This window comes from Rhipicephalus microplus, chromosome 7 (genome assembly GCF_043290135.1).
Source record: "Rhipicephalus microplus isolate Deutch F79 chromosome 7, USDA_Rmic, whole genome shotgun sequence".
Taxonomy (NCBI): Eukaryota; Metazoa; Arthropoda; class Arachnida; order Ixodida; family Ixodidae; genus Rhipicephalus; species Rhipicephalus microplus.
Genome location: NC_134706.1, coordinates 45179696 through 45202608, shown reverse-complemented (window position 1 = coordinate 45202608; position 22913 = coordinate 45179696). Strand labels below are relative to the sequence as shown.

The following is a 22913-nucleotide window of genomic DNA, read 5'->3' as shown; positions in this document are numbered from 1 at the left end:
GCGTATCCTGTTTTTTTAGCACGTTGTGAATGTTGATACTACCACAAAAGAGAATGATAAGAGAATGCAGTGAACTGCATTTGATGCTCCTATTCGTCGCGAATGTCTGCGATACAGTTGGACCAAGTATAGGGTGGCATAACATCGAACTAGCCAATGTTGATGAAGGACTGAGAGTAGGCACATTTCAACAATCGATGGTGACAGGTTCAACAGATATCTCGCTACAACGTACTCTTTCTACTATGCGGGTTTGTGTTTCTGATATAATCGGTGCATCTAGAGCACACGAGAGGATGCTTCACTCGTTCAACGCTGGACTTCAAGACAGATACTAAAACACACCATCGACAAAGAAGCATGGTGGCCTGGGTACAATCATAGCGTTATTGAAAGAGCAAAAAAAAAAAATTAGGGAACCCTTAAGCTTCGCCTTTATAGGAGTTGAACACGATTTTGAAATCCGGTCCCTAGTGCCTCTTTCAACCGCCATGTGCATACTTATTAATTTGTTTTGTTACATACACACACACACGCACGCAAATACGAGTGCACACAGTAGACTGTACCAGCGCGCACGCTGTAATGGTGCAACAGGTTTTTGATCTAAAGCAAGAGTCGCGTGGCCTCCAAGATACACGCCGCGCGCTTGCCGTCTCGGAGGCCATAAGCAGCCTTACATTGCCTCACAGATGGCACACCGTATCTAGCGTTTGCTGTTTGCTTCATCAACGCTTCTGGAAAGGCATGATATGTTTTCCGCTAGAAGGACAAAGTTGTCCATTTTTAGAGCTGTTTGAAAGTTCCTGTGTGTTTTTAGCGGTGATAGCAGCACTATCCCGGCCTTTTTGGACGTAGTTTCAGGCTTCACAAATGCGCCTACAGATCGCCAAATGCGCTCGTTTTCGTCATGATACCTGTCGAACAAAATGCGTTAAAGGGGCCTTGAAACACTTTTTCAAGTAACATTGGAAGGAATTCACTAGAAGAACTTATTGGCTTACGATTTCAACGCCGCAAAAGCTTCGAGAAGCTGTCCAGTGCGAGTGAAGTTACAGATGTTTGTCGCATACTGCAATTGCATTCTCTCTTCTCACGTCCCGACGAAAGCGCTGGAAGCTAAGCAGAGAGGGGTGGCAGGGGCAAAGAAACTGCCATCACCCGCTCCTCGTGACCTTGAGAACTTTGAAGGACGATAGTCTTTCTTGGAGACCTTCGACGCAAAAATTTTGGCCTGTCTGTCTGTACAATTGTCTGTTTGTCCATTCTTAACGGCATCGGGTATTTGAAACGGCCGACCCCATCCGCAGCACCCACTTATGTTGCTCAAAGTTGAGCGTTCATGCTTGTGCAATTGTCAATTAAAAAGCAATTATTGCACATGTCTGGGGCACCATAACAACGCGTATATATTCTGTATGTGCCTGCCTTACTAGAAAAGGCATAGATAAGTAATTTTAAGGACCGTAGCGCTTGTCATGCTGCGCTGATCATGCAACGCTTGCACGGAAAGCCGAGTGTTTCCAATGCTTTGCTTTAAAGATGTGGCACCTACCCGTCGCCTTGCTTTCTACGCCTTATCACCTCTGATATGGGCGCGCACACCCGTCTCAGAGGTACGTGCTTTGTTTTCTAAGACAACTGCCAGATGGCGCCCATGTCTTACGTGTGACGTGACTTGATGTGCTCGTTCGCCTCCGCTGCACGCTCCAGGCACACTAACGCAGCACCTCCATAATACCATTCACCGATTTTCTTGCACAGCACATCAAATGAATGTCTTGTTCACTCTCTCCACACGCAAGACTATCGTCTTTCGACGACATTTGCAGACTACATGCACATACGGGGCCGATTTTTTTTTTTCTTCGAATGCGCGGCTTTTTTCGGCGATCTCTGTAACGAGCTTTTTCGCTCACAGACGATTTTTCGCTCAATACCAACGGGGCCAACGCCGACGGCAGAATTTATGCGACACGAGCTCTCTAACGCTGTTGCGATAGAAAAGGAGCGCCGCCGCGGTGGTCTAGTGGCTAAGGTACTCGGCTGCTGACCCGCAGGTCGTGGAATCGAATCCTCGCTACTGCGGCTGCATTTCCGATGGAGGTGGAAATGTTGTGGATCCATGTGCTCAGATTTGGGTGGATGCAAAGAACCCGAGGTGGTCAAAATGTCCGGATCCCTCTACTACGGCGTCTCTCATAATCATATGATGGTTTTGGGACGTTAAACCCCACATATCAATCAAGTTCAAAAATGATACACTTTACGGTGGAAGTTAAACCATAGAGTAATATTTTAAAGTTAAGACAGGACACTTCCATAGACCCATGCGGCTGATATGAGTTCGCAACGCTCCGTATGGTCGTCATTGTCAGCTGTGAAATGGCCTTATCTAACAGGATCGGCAGGCTCGTTCTATCGATATTCGTTTTCAAGTCTGATAACCGTGCGCTAGATTTTGCCTGTCTGCTTCAGCCAGAACTTGGAATCCGTTCCGACCACCTACGTGGTGAGGCACGACACTTGAATATGGTGACCAATATGGAGCAGGTGGTGTTACTACTGTGGTATTTTGGGGGTGATGTGTTTGAGTTTGTGGCTGGCTGCGGCAACAACACAACAGTTGTGTGAATGACCATGGAGAACAAATGGCAACGACATCCGGACACGCCCACTGTCGACCTTCACCGAGAACAAGGAATCTTCATCATGTTGTTGGTGAGTGCGAAATGTAGAAGCAAACGTGTTGAGCACTTTGACTGACTTGTTTTTTTTCTTTTTTATAGCGAGCTCTAGCTCGATAGTAGTTAAGCGGATGGCTTGTTTGATTCCTTTTCAAGTGTGCGCATGCCGTCGGAAAAGCACGTTTTCGTACAAAATACTACAGAAATTCAGTAGCTCTATCAAAGAAAAAAAAAGGACATATTTTCTTTCCTATGGAACACGTCTGATGGCCTTCTCATACGTGGCCGTGGTATTTGGAAGCAGAAGGTTTCATGTAGTATACTTTCAATTGCGTAAATCGATTTCTGCGGTCGTGTATTCAGTTTGAATCAAACTTGTCGAGAGCAGTCGATTATAGACTACCTCTGGAGGCTGAGTTGTTCAGTGTTTCATTCTTGCTGAAATTATCGCACAAGGACTAAGCATGCCGTGTGACTACCTTTATAACCATAAAAACCGCTTGTATATACTTATTTGTCATTGCAGTGTAAATAATCAGGGCAAGAAAATTGTGTTCCCAGAAGAATGGTTTAGATTTGTTTGAACGACCACTGGAGTAACGTAGTCGAATGCATGTTTTCTCTTTTCGTACTCGTATTTGAAACACTTATTAAAAACTTAGAACATGGTGCTTGTGTCAATTGATATAAACAGTGTGTGTGAATGCAAAGTGGGACTTATTCTCGCTTTTATATATTCGTCTGATTTATTTGAAGAGCCTAATATGCAGTAGCTATGTGGTAATACCACATCATCGAGGACAAAGCTTTTTAAATCACGAATTTTGTTTCACGCCTGCATGCTAGTTACTTTGCATGTAGATGACACAGCGGTGCCAGAGAGCACACAGCCATAATTGATGCGCTGGTCATTAGGAAGAGGGAATTTATTGTCAAGAGATTGCGATGTAATTCGGCTGCGTGGGTCCGCGTGAACCCGGCCTGTGTGGCCGCATCCATTGTGCTTGCAAGGTTGCTGGCGCCTGAAGAACGCGAAATTGTGCAGAAATGAGTTAGCGAGGAAAACTTTTGCGGCATTATTGGTGATTGAAGTCGGCCAAAGCGTGCACTTTACAGTGGGCCGTGAGGAATGGCAGCGATAATTATTTCGCGTGCTCGGGAATGTGGCCGCACGCGTGCAAATGCACTGCCGTAAGAGGTTTCGGATGGACTCAGAAAAATTGACTGAATATCAGATGAATTGAATCTGAGGAAATGGTCTACGCTAATTGAAGGCGAAAGGAAACTATTTGGGATGACGTTCGCTAGGTGGTGCTGCATTCAATATAACTTTCAATTAATGGATAGAAAAAAAGTAATGAATGAATGCTGTGCGTTTGAAAAAAAAACATGGTGATGGCTTAGCTCGACTAGGTTCCATTGTGCAAACGAAAGGTAAAGAAATATTGAAGGCAACAAAACTGAGTGACACCTGTGCGACCTTTCAATAACAAATTAAACATTGTTTTTTTCTATTCTTAACCCTTACACCTCCTTGCGCGTCTCCGCACAACTCATTTGCAACCTTGAACTGTGTGTGTGTTCTAAAATGTGAATCTACTTCTCTCTACTTTACTCTTTTATTCCCCTCACCCCACTTGTAGGCTCGCAAGCTGTATGTAGCCTAGCTAACCTCTCTATCTATTTATATTCTCTCTCTCTTGTTATTCTTGTTTAGGCTTGTTTACCCTTGTAGCCGAAGGATAGTTTGCCAACCATACGATATTGCTAGTCAAACGTTGGTCCGTACCACGAGCCGCCACTGCCATCGTTTCCTCTGTTTCTAAAGACGTCGCTGAAGTATAACGTGAGGCGACCATTTGTAGCTCTTGAAGCTCGTCACTGTCCTTTTTTTGCGTCCTTGTCCTGATGCCGAGCTCACAGTAGTTCCCATTCTTCTCTCGTTTCAGCATGCTACTTTGCGCTCTGGTAAAACGTATTTGTCTTAACAAGTAAGCAAGCCGAGCGACGTCCGAAAGATGGTCGCATGCAGTTTCTCGGTTTCACCTATGAAACCACGCAGATAGCTGCAAATCAAATTAACAAGCGTCCTCGCTTCATTGGAGTTTTTAATGCGAGTTTAAACTATCCAGGTGGGACTCTGGCGCTGCTATCGTTAAAGCTACCGTGGGAGTGGCATGTACACAAATTTGCCTAGTATTAGTGCTTGCGGGCTTCCATGGCACTTGTGGCTTTTTTCTCATTGCGGTGTTTCGGTTTTCTGTCCAATAACATAGCAAACCATTGTGAACTTGGTGACCCGATTTCAATTGGTGAGGAAGAACAAAAGTATATCTATTGAAAAGAATGCGTTGGCACTAAAACAGTGCATCGCCGCGAGGTCAAGCCCCTATTCTTAGGCACCAATGGCTATCGCCAATCTTTCGGCCCTCCTGACTATCCTCAGTTCACTGATGCCTCAGCTGTAGCAACGTCCCTGTGCTGAAATCCTTGTTTGCCAAAGGCTACTTTCCAGGAAAAAAGATGGCGGCAGGCGCACCTAAAGGCCACTCTATTCGACCCTTTTGCTAAAAACCAGGTGCGCACTTCTGATGTGCAGAAATGAGCATGCACTGAAATAGGCAATAAAAGAGCCACCAATAATACACGTATATGTGAGCGTCGTTATCCGACACTTGATGTTCTCTCGCTCGTGCGCCTAAAGGCGATCGGCTTCTGATACGCAATACTGATCTTTTTATCGAGATCAGATGTCTTTCTACGTTGCCGCACTTGAATACCATTTTTCGTTGCTTTGTTTCATCGCTTCACGCACAGCCGTCGTTCTTGCCTGTAGCAATATATTGGTTGCGCTGCTCGGCATATTTGTGACGGTTCAGCTCAACGCTTGCAAGAAAGAAAAACCTGGGAGGAAGCATTACCCAATTTAACAGGAAGAAATAAAAAGAATGAATGAAGATAACAAATAAATATATAAAAAGATATCGAAAAGAAGAAAAATCAAGAGAGAATATAAAAAAATGGAGAGAGAAAAAGAAGAGAAAGAAATGAAGAAGGTGAAATAGAGATAAAGGTACGAAAGAAAAAAAAGTAAAAGAAAGGAAAAAGAAAAAAAAAAAGATGGAATAAGGCAAGCAATCCAAAACCTCTGCTTGCCCCTAATTTTATCATAAGGAAAAAAATTTAATTGTTAAACTTGAATTGATGATCCCCACTCGAATGTACGGCTTTTATTACGCCTGCTTGAACGCGGTACTGGCCCCGCCGTGGTGGTCTCGTGGCTAAGGTACTCGGCTGCTGACCCGCAGGTTGCGGGTTCAAATCCCGGCTGCGGCGGCAGCATTTCCGATGGAGGCGGAAATGTTGTAGGCCCGTGTGCTCAGATTTGGGTGCACGTTAAAGAACCCCAGGTGGTCGAAATTTCCGGAGCCCTCCACTACGGTGTCTCGAATAATTATATGGTGGTTTTGAGACGTTAAACCCCACATAAAAAAACGCGGTAGTGTCACTCTATTGAAAACGCGCTGTGGTTATTAAAAAATTTGCGGCTATGATTCCTTGAGCTGCCGTCGATCATCGCTCGTAAACCATCTCCAGTCGAGGTCGAGTGTTAGACAGAATTACACTGCAGAATACCAAGGTGTAGTGTACAATAGACGTCGCAGGGCAACGCTTTTGGCTTGCTGCTTTTTCTTGCCTTCATGACCTTGGCTCGTACCCAAACTGAAATTTCAATCGTTAGTGCGCATGTGGTTGGCAAAATATATTCGGCAGGAAAAGTCGACCGGGACTCAATAAAGGTCAGCGCGCGTATGTTTTACAAACAAGTGCTGGAATAACCATTAGTTCAAAGTCAAAATTGAAGAAGATCGCAGAGCTAGACTTGATCATCACCGATCTAACTGGTATCTTGGGTTTCAGAAGCACATCTTTGCCTTCTTTTTGCTCTATTTGGTGCAGTAGGGGCACGGAGTCCCTTAATATAGAGCATAAGGGCTAGTCAACAGACTTCGACTTTTTTTTATCCCCCCCCCCCCCCGAACAAGCTCACGCATCTTTCCTACGCGTGACCGACCTCCTTCCACGCGCAGTGACGCCGACTCGGCGATCGGTGACGTAACGCACCACGCAGCTCGTCAATTGGTGTAAACCAGATCTAAACAAACAGTAGTGAAATCGACGTCACTGATCGCCGAGATGATGTCACTACGCGTGAAAGGAGGTTGGTCAGGAGTCCGAAAGGTGCGCGAGCTTGTTTGGAGGCATAAAAAAGAAAAAAACTTATAGCTTGTTGATTGGCCCTTCAGGAATGCATTGAAACACAATCCTTGAGATGCGTAAGATAGCAGGGAAAAGGGCTCAAAATACTGAAAACGAAGCTTCGAACTACCTGAAGTTGATTTGCATGGCACGGATTCTCGATGAATAAATAGACGCGTACAGACAGGGACAGACGAAAGGAAATCGCAGCTGCACAAAGCCGACGATTGTGTTCTCATCTCGTCTCTTGTGACCGCGTCTGCTCGGCAACTTGTTTTATCGTGACGCTGTGTTGGTACAACTGCCTCCTTCAGTTTTATGTGCTCGTTATACAAAGCAAAACATGACTTTGAAACTCGCTATGATATTTCCGATTGTTGTCAACACTGTTGTTCTATGACGCAGCGGGTGATTACGATAACCAAATAGACCACCCTTATTACCATTTTGCCCATTTACTTCTTTTATATTCGTTACTTTGCACGCGTCCTTGATTCAGCTTCCCCTCATGTTATGAAACTGAAAAAAAGTTCATTATGAATTGACCTGAGGCGTTTAGAAAAATGAGATGATATTGTTCGTTTTCTTCCTGGTTGATTGTATTGATGTTATCTCCGAAAACAAGTGTAAATTTCCTTTGCTTGATGCTGCTTCCAAAGCTTTGCATTGCCTCCTCTATCCGCCCCCCTTTCACCAATTGAGCGACAACGTTATCGTACGACGTTTCATTGTCTCGCCTCTTAAAGAGAACGTGATGTCATAAACTTTGGGAACGTGTGACGTCAGTTTACGTCACCCCGTGATTACTTTTTCATTACTAGTGCTTATGCCAAGCGTTTGTTTTCACGTTCGATTAGACATTTATACTTTGGCCTCAACATGTAGCTTTACAGAAACAGTGCATTGGGAACACTCTGACGCAACTGCTTACGCCCTCGCAGGTAACTACTTGTTTCACGAGCAACGAATGAATTGCGATAGTTATTAAACAAAAAAAATTCTTGTTCCTGTTATACTGCGATGGCAGAGACATCGTCAACTTGAAAATACAGCACGAGTGTGCTCAACACTATTAAACAACAAAAATTCAAAATCCATATTTCACGAAACGTTGTTGTGCTTGTATTCAACCTTTCTTGATTTCAGGGCGTTATTTTCGGCAGATAACTATGTCTTGACCAATCGTAACTCAGCGCTCGCTGAATATCACACAAAAGATCCAGGCTGCGCTGAAGAGAACTGGATACGAAATCGATTCTACCAACAGCGAGACTTGAGAAGACGTTCGACCATTCGCACTGCCTGCACTTACAGCGTAAGTAGGTTATTGATTTGCCGTGATCGACTGCGAACGCGACACAAATGAGGCGCAATGCGAAAGGCACAGATAGGAGAAACAACCCATTTGCGCCGTAGCGGGAGGAACGGGCGTGGTTTTTCGACGTGCATCGATCCTGAACTTGGAGATATTTTGTTCGAGCGAATGGAATATACCTTTTAACAATAGTCTTTTTGTCAGTGCTCAAGCCGAGATGTTTAACGCGATACTGTCGTTGCGAACTTTTATTACATAGAGTAATATAATTTAGAAACAGAGTTTTTTTTAGATTCGCCGATAGTCGCGCGAAGTGAAATTATGATCATCATTAAGAAGTACGAGCTCCCTTCATCTTTAACTTCTGCTTCACTTTCAAAACGGGTGCGCCTATCGGTTAGGAGTAGAATACAAAAAAGTATCACGTGTGAGTTCATCACGGAATTAAAAGTCGCGTAGCATGGCACAGAAACTAGCCAGGGGACTGAAAAGTACGTCAATAAGAATTACGTAGCACGCATAAATATTGATGTGACTTGAAAGATTTAACGTCTCTTGAGTTCGAGCATCCTGAACCATCCCCTAATATTTCGTGACGTGACTGAAATGACGCATCATCACACGATATATACTCAGGTGACATGTTCCCACCGTCAACCACGGAACAGCCAGTCACGTCATGAACATCATATGACCCATTGGACACTTGACCTCTTTAACCAAGTCCAGCCATACTTGGCACTACTATCAAAAACTTGGCGTATCTAGCAAAAGCTTGACATACTAGCAATATTTGTCTCGAACACTAGCTCTGCGGATGACTCAAGCTGGGCATCTTAAAAAAACTAGACTACCTTATCTTAGTGTTACTACTATTGGGTTGAACTTGATGAAATTGACCACGGAAGCAAGCAGAAATGCCACCACAATACTCGCACCACTCTTGAAAGAGATATAGGGTATAAGGCAGACCAGAAGATTCAGAAGTGAGATGGCGATACAGATTAAATTCAACAGTGTGTATAGAGAATGGGAGGGAATGGTTCGGCAACCACTCAGCTTCGTCATGGAAGGATCCTCCGAGAGAGCGCACCCGAAGTACTTAATTATTCCTGAATTAGTCAACCCATCATCTGCGTGAGCAATAACTCAGACGGTGAAATAAAAGATGCAATCGCATTGTCTAGGTCGTCCAAGTTCTTTGACCTAGTCTTCGCAGCACGTGGTTTGAAGAAAAAAAAACTGCAGCAGCATATGAACGTTCACTCTTCGTACCAATGTGATCTACTCTGTATTGAATCTATAGATTCAATAGAGGGTAGCTCTATAAGAAGAGAGGCTCTATAGAACTTCTGTTCTTGTCAAGACCTCGTAGTAGGGCTTGTTTGTCCAAAACAAAATTTTTGCCCCCAGTATCATAAGTAGTAAATCAAAGGTCTGTGTTTAAAACGTGTAGCATTCTCTGCAGAAAGATTTGCTGTTTTTTTTGCTGCAGAAATATTTGCCGCACAATATCGACACACCCTCACTTTCTTAGTTTTACCCAACGTCCAGACCATCCTGATCCTGTCCAGGTCACTTCCTCGCCTTCTAACGCTAGGGCGTAGCTTCAGTGCCCACAAAATAACAGCGAAGGGTGATTGACCATGCTCTTGAAGTATGGCAGTCGCTATTTCGCACTCGTTCTCTTTTTAATTGTGCGTTCGGCTGGTGCGTCCTTCGAGTTTATGCAGCCCGTTTTAAGTGTCGAGCTGTGACAGTTGTTGGTTTGCTCTAGTCCAGTGTTTGTTCTTTTCATGCATCCTTTCTGCTTGAGGTTTGTACTGAAATTTCGAGCTTTTGCTGTTTTTTTCACGTGAGTGTACGATTAGTTGCCAAAACATCCACTCATTCATTCTTCTTTGTGGTGAAGTAGTGCACATTAAACACTCAACTACATCAGTGTAAAGACAGGTTTCCCTTACGTGTTATTTCAGTTCTGTTGAGAGCGGGGTTAGGTTTTTTTTATTTCTTGAGCTTTCTCTCTGTAATCTCCGCGACTTTGTTTGTTGATAACCGATGTCGAACCATAAATTGAGGCCATGAACTTTTTATGCAGGACACTTCCTTTTTATTTTATGTTTTTCATCACCCTGGCTTGTCAACAATTCTATCTGAAGCAGAGAATTATGACTTTAGACATATAGTATTACTGAGAAAACTGATACAAAGCACATAATTACGACAACTCTGCCGCATAGGTTAGTAATATCAGGGGTTTTACGTCCCAAATCCGCAATATGACAATGAAAGGTGCCGTAGTGCAAGGCTCTGGAAGTTTTGAACATCTGGTGTTCTTTAACGTGCGCTGAAATCACAAAGCACACTCAACCATTTCGGCTCCACTGAAACGCGATCACTGCGTTAGGGATAGAAACCGCGAACTTTGGGGCGGCAGCAGAGCACCGCAGACAGTGATCCACCATGGTGGGTCTTGAAACATGCGGCAACAGTACAATAAGAGACGAATGTATTTATGGCCAATACAAAGTTATTCTCATCACCAGTGGGGATAGAGTATAGAGATTGCGCGGATCAAGTGTGCTTAGGTAGGCGTGACGTTATCTGATAGGTAACTTCATAACCTAGTGTTTCGTTTCCTTTGTTTTTTTGTGCGAAATAAATAGTGTATTTGGCCATTTTCGCAGTGGAGCCTCAGCAAGTTCAGAAAGACCTCAAGCAAAAGTAGTGCCATGAGTGACGTTAGTGATTGGCCAATAAATTCATTCTGTATAAGTTCTGTAGTGTATGAGCGAGTGAGTATTTAGTTGAGGAAAAATTTTTAAAGTCAATTTCACCGCCTTTTTATTGTGCTTATGAACTATTTAGACAATCATCAACAGAATATAAAAGAAATCAGTGAATATTCCTACTTCAGAATGACCGAAGTTCACTTATGGTATTAGGATTGCAAGAAACGTCGTGAAGATGGCGGTGCAGTACACCTGAGCATTATACAGCTCCGGGAGACGATGGGAAAATGGCGCGGAGGCTGGAAGCTGAAAGCAGACAGTGCCCAGATGCCTCCACTGTTGGCGGCTCGCTGAGTGGTTCCTGAGCAGCTGATGCATGCGCCCACTTTCAGAATAGCGATGGTATGCAAACAAGGGTGAACCGAAGGAAGTGAACAGAACAAACAAGAAAAGAGTAGTGGTTTTCACCATAGGACTGCTTTCTGGAAAGAACTTTCTAGTTCGTTGACGTGAATATCTTGGAAGCGTGAAAATAAGGCCCGCAAGGTGCATCCTTTTTGCAAAAGTAAGCTCTTACTCCAATGCTTCGCCACCTCCCCCAAAAAAAGACTATAAAGTAAGAAGAGATTGAAACGAAAACCTCTGGAGGCGAAAAGAAAAGGAATGAGAAAGCTCCAATGCATTTATTCACTTTATTTTTCGCGTAATGTAAATTTTCTCAGTAGAAGTATTTGTTACCACCGCCTATTGTTTCACACGCCACGAAAGTAAAGTAGAATGAGAGTTCAGAAACCTTTGTACCATAGAAACATGATGGCTTCTGTGTTGTCGCTAGGCAACAATATGAAAATGAACTAGCTTGTACTCAGTGAAATTTAACCTCAGACAATCAGTTCACCGCAAATGGAACGTCGTACAATGTGATGTGTCTAATGTGCATTTTATACCCTAATAACAGCAAGAGAAAAGGTATCAAATAAAAAAATCATAGAATGTGTGAGCGTTGTACTTCTGGGAATTTCGAGTTTCGTAGACTTGCTCCTAATTCTTCCATCCTCCTATATAACTTGTGGATTCCCTTCCCGCCTTTGAAACAATTACCGCTTTTAACTTCTGGTTTATGATTCCGCAATACAATGTGGCAACTTTGGAAGGACTGTGAAATGAAACGAAAAATTAAGTCCTATGATAAAATGTTAAAATATAAATTTACGCTAGCGAAGTATCCTTTCAAGCTAGCTTTGTCACCTTGAACCACGCGCTAAATGGCTCCGTTTTCAACTTCACTCAATGGCATGACATCACTCACCTCAGTCTGGGTGTTCTCAAGTCGAGCTTTGATTCTGCGTTCTGACCTCTCTGCCTTCTATCAATGAAGCTCTCTCCTTCTCTCTTGATTTCGTGATATTTATAATCATGCAGTCGAATCACGCTTCTTCTTTAGAAGGCGTACAAAAGCGCGACGAATAAAATGCAAATGAAGGCTCTCCTTTCCCACCTATTTTCTTCAACGAAGCAAAAAATGAAGCTCGCGAGCACTGCTTTTCATCACATCTCTACCGTAATGAAAAAGTTCACTTTCGAAAAAGCAAAAAAGAATTGAAAAAACGGGGCTCTGGTTCCGAAACAACTTCTATGCGACCAAAAAAAAAAGCTAATGAGAAGAAAACTTAGAATCACACAGAAAGTTAAGAGGGAAGCAAAGTCTGGGCGGCAAAGTTTATAAACCTATTCTTTCCTTGGCGTACTTGTTAGCACATCTCTTTCTTCTTTCTTTTGTTCCTTTTTTATTTGTTTGTTTATTTCTTGGTGGACCGTTCGTAGCGAAGAGAAATCAGCCTGTATGCGTCTGAAGCACTGAAGTTTTGCGTGCGTGGCACTGCTTCTATAGAAAGGCGCAGCTGGCATCCTAGGCGGGAGAGTCAGGAATCGAAGATTTTTGCAAATTTCTTCTTTGTTCAGCTGTGGTGACAAAAGTGACATTGTGCACTTGTTAGTACACAAGGGAAATCTGTGCGTGAATGGTGGTTGATGGCAGCGGTGCATTCGATTTATCAAGACATAATGAAAATCTGGATGTCTTCTTTTTTGCTAGAGTTCGCTGACCAGAAAAGCAAGGATTCACGAGGAAAACGCGAAGAAGGATGCGCTTTGGCTTCTTAGCACAGCGGGTGCCTGTGCAAGAAAGGATGCCATTGTGCCGCTCACTCGGCCGTCTGGGTGCATGAGAAAACTTATACATTAAAAAGAGAACTTCTGCTAGCTATACCGCAATAAAACTTATTAACTTCGAGAGTACTGCAAATTAAAAAACAACACAAATGTTTATTTGTTTATTTTATCCTAGCACTTTCGTCTGGTGGTCCAGCCTTCTTCAGAGGCTTTCACTTCCGTCCTCCGAAGAAGGCTTGGGCTTGACCGCCAGCCTGAACTGTGCGGATGAAATAAATGAATGTGTTGTTTCATAAGTAGAAGTGTATATAATATATATATATATATATATATATATATATATATATATATATATATATATATATATATATATATATATATATATATATATATACACAATCAGCTCAATATAGGTGATCCATATGTTAAGCACTGTGATGAATGCGCTATAGGAGTCGCACATCACAGCCTTGGTATTCTGTATCTATTTAGGCCCCCTCCGATGATTGTAGAGAAGCGCACCCCTTCTTTCCGCTTTTTCTTCTCTAATGTCGTTTTCGAAATGCCGCAGCTTCCAGATAATCTCTACACTCATGCATGGAATGGAATCATTTTTAATGTGACGAAGACGGCCCTTCAAGACCAGCTCTTAGCCTCGCGAATCTTGGAACCCTCCCAGAAACTCTTAGGCTGTGATCTCGCTAGCTTTCGAATTAAGATTAACACAGCCTCCCGTTTAACGCACTTGCGTCATTATACATCATCGTTTCCCGTTCTTGCAGCAAGTGCATGCGCTGCTCTTGTAACGCGAGTCAGATAAGGACGTGCTGACTGGATGAGACGTTGCAGGAGAATTCCCCGAGTCTTATAACGGCCCAATATCAACGTTGGAGTGTACGAACAAGAAAAAGTTTAGTTCATGTTTAAATGACGCCTTATGCTAGCAGCAAGCAACAAGTTCAGATTTTGCAGAAGGGTTGTAGTGGTGTTTTCGGCCTTGAAAAACTTGGCTACAAAACTACAAGTGCTCACTTTGTTATTGTTACTAACTACATATACACAACGTATCTTAGAACACCACTGTTTACGCTTTGAAAAGCTCTTCGCTGGTGCCCATAGCTGAAAGCTCGGCCACGTGTGAACAGTCCTAACGTTGTCGGGAATGGAATCCATCAGCTGGAGCTTAGGGGCCTTTATGGTGGCAGAGATTGCGAGGCCCGGAAATGCGCCGAGGGAGTATCAATTTCTTATTGAAAGAGTTGACGATGGGTGGCCGCGAGAACGATGACCTATACTCAAGGACGTCCCACGTGTAATTGCACTTGGGATGGTTCATTGTCCGTCACATCACAGGCGCACGCAGAGGCTACATCTCTATTCGAGAAAAGAATGTTTCACTGCAGCATCCCCACCATCTGCCACTCTCCCTTTGAGAGCCTTATGGTCAGAATGCTGAGATAACGACGAGGAACAAGATGGGAGCTTCGGGGAGGGGGTCGTGCTTTGCGCTGTTTCTTAGGTGTATCGCGTTCTTTTCTTCAAAACACGTACAACACCCCAAGAGCATTTGTGGTTTAGTTGCAAGGAATAAATACTGTCCGGTCTATTCAGGCAAAGCAAGAGTCGGCAGCCTGTAGGCCGGCGGCACACACCTGAGTAGCTTTATGTGGCCCTTGCTAAAATACAAGAATGCACCCCCCCCCCCCTTTTCCTTTTCAGTTCCTTTCTGAAGGGTGACATAGTAGTATAATGCTCCAATTTCGCTTCTTTCGGAATCTATGTTTGTAAATGGCAACCATATGGCATAACCATGTGGCACCAACATGCTTTTTTTTCTTGCGATTACATCATTTTCAATTCGCACAACTCTTTGTGTTTTCCTGCAGAGAGAAGGAACTGTCGCCTCGCCCCTTCGACTGGTGATCCAGCCTCCAGCTGTGTCGGCTGATTGCAAACTTGCCCAACCCCTAACAAGGTGGCCGATGCCTGAGTCAAAGGCAGTTAGCCTTTGATGAAAGTAACATTGGAGGACATTTCATGGAACCTTTCATGTAAAAAGCCTTGATGCAATCAATTAGACATACTTTTAGGATTTATATAATGTTTCTAACTTACGGTAATTGCCACTCGCTGCGCTAACTGACATTCTTACGCAGGATACACATAATGCCGCTGATGTAGCTAAGTTAAAGGAACATCAGACGCGTTATTTGAGGCTCGCCTGTTTGTCTTCCATAGAACCAGGAGCAAGTCATCTTTTGGTTCACTTTTCTTTCTTCACATTCACGTTTTAAATCACCGGTTGTAACACCCCTGATTCTATTCAGTCCAAAGATTAAAATTTCTGGTAAGTTTATGCCAAACTACTGTATGTTTAGAATTAAAAAGGCCCCATATCTGCATTGTCTCACTGCAAAAGTCGTCGAAGGACCATAGTCTTCCGTCTGGAGAGAGTGAATAAAACAAGTATTTTTTGTTTTACGCGAGCAAATTGGTGAATGGGATTCTGGAGGTGATGATGGTTATGATGCTTGTGGGCGTCCCTTTTGTGTCGAGTGACTGCAGCAAAAAAATAAACGAATTATCTTAAAATTACTGCACATCATAAAGTTACAATAGGTCCATGAACATTATAACTGTTCACTGCCCCCCTGACCACCACAAAAACCGCACCTCCTTAAAGGGCATCGTGAGGAAATGCGAATGCACGCATGTCAGGATCTTCGACTCGTCGTTTGAGTTTCACAGCGGCTTGCCGAGCACGGAGTTCCACATCGGTGACTCGCTTTAAGGGCATGCGTTCGGCATTACGCAGTCTTCGCCTCGCAGCAGTGCCTTCTTCTCCAACCGATGACGACGTTGAAGCAACTGCAGTGACGCCAGCACCAGGGAGAGGCTTAATGCTCGAGTTGCATTGTGTTACACTTCACCCTAGTGGTATCGTCGCAGTGAGAGATTAGACTTTGACGACTTCGATACAATCAAGGAATCAAAGCGAGAGCTCTGTGCATGATATGTATAGGTCCGAGCGCGAAGAAGAGGAGCGCCCGAGCTCTGTCTCCGCCAAGCGAGGTGGAAAGCCAACCCTGAATACTTTCGCTTTAGCTTGTTTTGCGTAGTTTTAGGGGTTTTTTTGCTGGCTGCGACCGCTTGTGTTTCGATGTTTTTATGCAGATAAAGTTATTCATGTGAAGCACTGGCAACTCGAGTGCAGCTGTTCCAAGCGACGATGCAGTCTACATGCCTGAAATATTTTAATATCTTAGTCAAAATGTTCTGTTTTCCGACCGATGACGATATAAGAAGAGCGCCTGCTTCACAGCGATCACGCGAGAAAAATTGAGTACCGCCAAGAGACCACAGATTTGTTGTGTTCACTTTATGAAATGCGATGTAAAGCTCTGCAAAGATTCAGATTAATGACTCAGAGACGATACTCCGACGTTAGACTATAGTCGAAGGCCCCCGGTTGCCGGGAACACATCTGTCGCTGTCGTCTTCCACCCATGGCAGATAAGTGTACTGGCGCCTGAACAAGGCAGCAACACGTGAAAGATAAAACTGAAAAGTCATCCCGAAGGCGTTCATTTTATAGTTTGAGCGATATCAATGATGTGTACTGCTGGAAACAACACGAGAATCAAAGTAGCCACGCTTAACGTGAATCAACGCACAGCGTACGACGCGGTGTGCACGTTTCATTGTCGTAGTATTTGATTTTTTTCGAAATCAACGCTGGCGAGTGGGCTCTCATCTGTGCAAAAAAATTACTCATCGCATGTCTTTCTACCGCTAATTTAAATGGCCGCAGTGTAGCTTATCTATCTTTTGGGTATTAACGTGGACTGTGGGTTTAGGTAGGGTCAGCTTGAAAGTGTGATTCATAAATAGCTTATTCACGAATAAACCATAACAGTTCGCGTCGCCCTGCAGCCACAATTGACGTCATCACATCAGTACATTTTATGATTTCTCAGTCGCACAAATACTTCAGATCACGAGTGATTCTGATCGCCGCTGATCTCTTCAGAATGTGCGGTGTGAAACAGGTGCAGAAATAAGCGCTTTATCCTAGGTTGTGGGCTTAGACGAAAACACAAGTATGTTCGGGGTTCAACAGGAGGGAGGTTTGCAGTTCTGGTCGACAAGCTGAATTGAAGAAAAAATTGGCAGCATATCCACGGAGTGAATGATGGAGGGTGGGATGAAGCATTCGTCCGTCCATTCGTTCTTGCTTCCGTCCATCCATGCGTCCGTCTATGTGAACGTCCATGCGTCCATCCGCCCGTTCGTGCGTCCGTCCTTGCGTTAGTACATGCATCCGCCCCTGCGTCCGTTCATGCGTCCATCCATGCATCTGTCTGTGTGTCCGATCCTCCATCTATTCAACACTCCAAGTACCACCATCTCGCATCTTTTCATCATATATTTCATCATATATTCGCATCTTTTCATCATATATATATATAGAAACACCGCCATCCAGCGGACATTTTAAGGACTAAACGAGAGGTGGCACGCGCACACTTTCTTACGGCTTGCGCTTCGTGTCTACTTTCCACCTTTAACCACCTCGAGTTCATGGTATATACTAGTTCACTGTATTCATGGCACTGCGGCCCATCGCTCGCTAAACCTTTCTGAAACCAAGGAGGTTACGCCCAGCGAGTATAATGTTGCAACCTTTTCCTGTCAGATAGTGTTCAATGTATATGCCAATGGCTGCTAATGGACATGAGAGACAGGAGAATTCGGCTTTTACTTTTCTTACTGCTTGCGCTTCGTATCTACTTCCCACCTTTAACCACCTCGAGTTCATTCATGGTATATACTAGTTCATTGTATTCATGGCACTGCGGCTCAACGCTCGCTAAACGTTTTCAAAACTAAGGAGGTTGCACCCAGCGAGTATAACGTTGCAACCCTTTCTTGTCAGATAGTGCTTAATGTACATGCCATTGACTGCTAATGGGGATCGCAGCATGCGCGTTATGTAAAAGCCGAATGCTCCTGTCTCTCATTCCCCATTAGTAACCATTGGCATCTCCATTGAGCACTTTTTATTGTTCAACAACTCACAGAAGAAATCTCTCACCAGCACCACCTTGGAGGTCAAAATGTTGGACTTGTTACATACTACAACGGCTACGAGGGATGAACGGGTGCCGCTAAAAAGAGCTTTGCCCCTAAATAGACCACACCTTTTGTTTCTGCATTGCTTACCGGTACCTCAACACCGTCACCGAACAGGATGTTTATCCTCTTCCAAGAATTGATGACACTCTGAATAGGCTGCGAAATGCCAGGTATTTTTCCTCATTGGATCTTAAAAGTGGATATTGGCAGATAGAAGTTGACGAAAGAGATCACGAAGAAACAAAGTTTGTAACAATGGACGCTTTATACGAGTTCAAGGTACTCCCTTTTGGCGTTTGTTCAGCATCCGCCACATTCCAACGGATGATGGACACAGTGCTTCGTGGTCTGAATTGGCAGTCATGCCTGGTTTATCTCGACGATGTTGTATTTTTAATTATTCAAAAATACCTTACAGACCCAACAGGGTATTGTGTAAGAGGAGCATAAAAGGAATACATACATGAATTGGTACTATTTCCACACAAACAGTAACATGAACTAAATGTCAATTATTATACAAGTCCTAACAGGAGTAACAAGGAGAAAATAATAATAATAATTTTAATGGGAATAGAACGGCAATGAACATCAGATGAGTATACGCGTGAAATAATGACGTAAAACACGCTAAAAAACGAGCACAAATTGTGAAAAGACTTTCCATTATTCAAAAGAAAACATCACTGAAGAAAATACAACAGAACTGAATGGCATGTTAGTATTCAAACCATCAAACATAATAAGAATAAAGTAAGAGAAAAAAAAAGCGAGATACTAGTAGTGAATAGACGAGTAGGTGCCGATTTTGATATGAATAAAACGAGCAGTTAATCCTTGAAATGGGTGAGAAGAATGTGCCGGAATTTTTCCCGATTGCGGTCTGCTACGATTTCATCTGGAAGACTGTTCCACATGCGGATGACACCAGGAGTGCAGATGAGTTAAAGATGTATGTTTTACCGTATATGCGTGTGAATGAAAGATAATTATTTAAGTCTCTTTGATGTGAATTCAGATGTTTGCAATGTCATTGATAATGGCCTTGTTTCATGTACGTATTTATGGAATAATGAAAGGAGGTTTAGATCGCATCGGCTGCTCAAAAGGCAAAGTGATAAGCTTTTTTTAATTTGTGTTATGCTTGCGCTATGATCGTAGTTTTGTGAGATGAATCTAGCGGCTCTATTCTGAATCGATTGCACTATGTTAGTTAAATGGCTTTAATGACAGGACCAAACTGCACAAGCAAGTTATAGCTGAGGGTGAACAAATGTTACGTAAGCTAAAGCACGTATATTTGTAAGCGTCTTACGTAGATTGCGGCGTATGTAGCCAAATGATCGTGAGGTGTCACTGCAGATGTTGGTGATGTGGGTAGTCCAAGAAAGGTTAGATGTGAAGGTTACACCTAAATATTTAAAAGAGTCAACACTAGATACGGGATTGCCATTAATAAAGAAAGAAAACTCAGAGCTCGAATGTTTGCGAGAGAAGGACATTACTTTACATTTACCTGAATTAAGGGACATTAGACAACTATTACACCAATTGCTGATGAGGTCGAGGTCATTTTGAATTATTACGTGATCACAAGTACTAGTTATTGCTCGGTAAATTATACAGTTGTCAGCGAAAATGCGCACTTGTGAGGATAAATTACTTGGTAAGTCATTATTATAAATAAGAAAAAGCAGTGGACCGAGACACTCCCTTGCGAGACACCAGAAAAAACGTATGAAAGTGGGGATGAAAAATAATTAACAATGGTGAATTGCTGCCGGTTAGTAAGAAAGACCGTATCCATGACAGAGTTGATGAATCTATACACAAAGAAGAGAGTATAGAGAGTAAGCGGCAGTGAGCAACATGATCGAAAGCTTTGGAAAAATCCAGAAAAAGACAGTCAATTTGCAAGTTTTGATCTAAGTGATGATGTAGTTCAGTCGTGAATTCGAAAAGCTGTGTTTCGCATGATAGGGCCTTTCTAAAGCCATGTTGGTTGGGGGAGAAAAAGTCATTCTGCTCTAAGTGATTGTAAATATGTGAGGCAATTATATGCTCAAGCATCTTACAGCAGATGGATGTCAGAGAAATGGGTCTGTAATTTTGAGGTGAGTTTTTATTGTCGCTTTTAAACACGGGGATGACCTTTGCAATTTTCCAGTCATGTCGAAGCTGTCCTATTGATAGTGATTGCTGAAAGATGTGACATATTATTTTACTCGAGGGTGAGGCTGTACTTTTTAGTATCTTAGTGTTAATCTCGTCAACGCCTGCTGACGTGGACAGTTTAAGATTATTTATTATAGATGCGATTCCGTCAACAGTGATTTCAATGGGCTGGAAAAAGGGATAGTCAAAATCGGCTACATCGGGGACGTTTGTATGATCTTCAGTGGTGTAAACTGATGCAAAGAAAGTATTGAAAGCGTTAGGACAGTCTTGATCTAGAATGGGAATGTGGTCGTCATTTTGCAACGTTATTTTGTTATCGTGACGTTCTGGGCACACTTGTTTCCAAAACTTCTTAGCGTTAGTGGTGAGCAGTGACGGTAGATCACGAGAAAAATACCTATCACGGGCGGCGCGTATCGCGGAGCAGTAGCTATTCAAGAAGTTTCTATACCTTTGCCACGAAGCAGCAGCTTGCGCGCGTTTAGCCACCGGGTACAATCTCTTTTTTTTATTATTTCTTAATCTGTTAGGTGATTTATTGAACCATGGATTTTGTTTATCATTTGTTGTTTTGATTGTAGAAGTATGTTCACCAACTAATGAAGCTAACTTGTTTTTGAAGAGTGTCCAGTTGTCTTCTACGTATCAATTATGAAAGGATGGCAAAAGTACGCTCTCAAAGAACGTGCATAATTCATCATTTATAACAATGTAATTACCTCTAATATAATCACGAATTGTTTTTGTTTTAGCTTCAGCGAGACGAAATGGGACTTTAAGAATCATTTGAATTAACCGGTGGTCGCTGAAGCCATCTCTGTATGTTATATTGGATATAGTATTTGGTGCCGTTGTTAATACCAATTCAAGTATATTCGACTCACGAGTGGGTTGGCTTATGATCTGAGCTAGGTTAAACTATAATGTTAAGGCAATGAACGCAGTGGAGACAAGGCAATTCGATGAAAGCAGCTTCCAGTTTATTGAAGGAAAACTAAAGTCGCCAAATAAATAAACGAGCTCAGTTGGACAAGTCTTAACAGCATGAGTTATGGTGCTACGTAAGTCACTTAGAAATGATGGATTTGTGTCTGGAGAGTGAGAGCAGCAACCAATCAATAATTTCTCAAATCAAGTTCTGCAAACAACCCATACAATTTCCATATTTGTAGCAGACGCTATTAGATAAGAGCTTATTGCCTTTTAATGCCTATAATTACGCCTCCACCCTTTCTGTTAAAGCGATCACAACAGTAATTGTTATAGGTATTTTGTAGGGGAATAATTTCATTGTCTGAAATATCTGCATGAAGCCATGTCTCAGTGAAGATAATTATGTCAGAACCGTGTCATCAAGGAAGGAACAGACCTGGTCAAGCTTTCGCAGAAGGCTCCGAATATTAGTAAATGATATGGTGAGTGACGGTAAATTCTGAGGCTCAGGTGCCTGCTTGAATTCACAGGTGCGAGTACCATGCCTTAGCTATCTGCCTAGTCGCACTACCGTGGTTGTTGCGTGGTCGTACACGTATGCCCCGCCGCGGTGGTCTAGTGGCTGAGGTACTCAGCTGCTGACCCGCAGGGCGCGGGTTCGAATCCCGGCTGTGGCGGCTGCATTTCCGATGGAGGCGGAAATGTTGTAGGCCCGTGTACTCAGATTTGGGTGCACGTTAAAGAACCCCAGGTGGTCTAAATTTCCGAAGTCCTCCACTACGGCGTCTCTCATAATCATATAGTGGTTTTGGGACGTTAAACCCCACATATCGATCAATCAATCGTACACGTATGTTACATCATCTATGCGCAATCAGTCAACAGATAGCTTAAAGAACTTTTTTCTGGCATTGGCGAATTTGATAAGCTTTCTTCTTGCCTCTCGCGTAGCAGGGGAGAAGTCTTCCCGAATAGAAAACTCGGACCCCTCAAGCTTTCTTGCAGCGGACAAGATGCGCTCTTTGTCCTTATAGAAGGTCGTTTTCGCAATGATAGGCCTCTTTTTGCTGTCAGCATGTTTGCCTAACCTGTGTACTGTTTCGAAATTTGTGCTGGATAAACCAATGTCGAGCTTTTGTGAACAAAATTCCACAATTTTCTGCTCGGACAAAGCTCAGTATTCTTTTTCGTCATCCGAAATGTTAAAGAAAAGCAAGTTCGAGCATCGCATTCTGTTCTCAGTGTCTTCGCACCGAGAAGAGATAATGGCCAAGCGATCAGATACACTGCGAAGGGCGTTAGCACTAGCTTCGGCAACACCCGAGCTGCTTCCAGACGGAGAAGCAAGTGACAGTGAAGCAATCTTTGCGTTCAGCAACTTAATTTCGCCTTCAACGGCTTCCTGTTTCATTGGAGCAGCATTTGGAAAGGCTCAGAGCCGTGCTCACTGCGATAGTCAGCGGACTTGACGATAAAACCGCAGAAATGTCATTTCGGCTT

The 22913-nt window shown here is 43.2% G+C and overlaps 1 long non-coding RNA gene across 1 annotated transcript; it reads left to right on the top strand.

The window, feature by feature from the left end:
* Positions 1 to 2494: 2494 nt before the first annotated feature.
* Positions 2495 to 15647, top strand: LOC142766920 (uncharacterized). The gene is made up of 2 exons (XR_012884662.1): positions 2495 to 2721; positions 15053 to 15647. It is a non-coding gene; the product is annotated as an uncharacterized LOC142766920 (long non-coding RNA).
* Positions 15648 to 22913: the final 7266 nt, after the last annotated feature.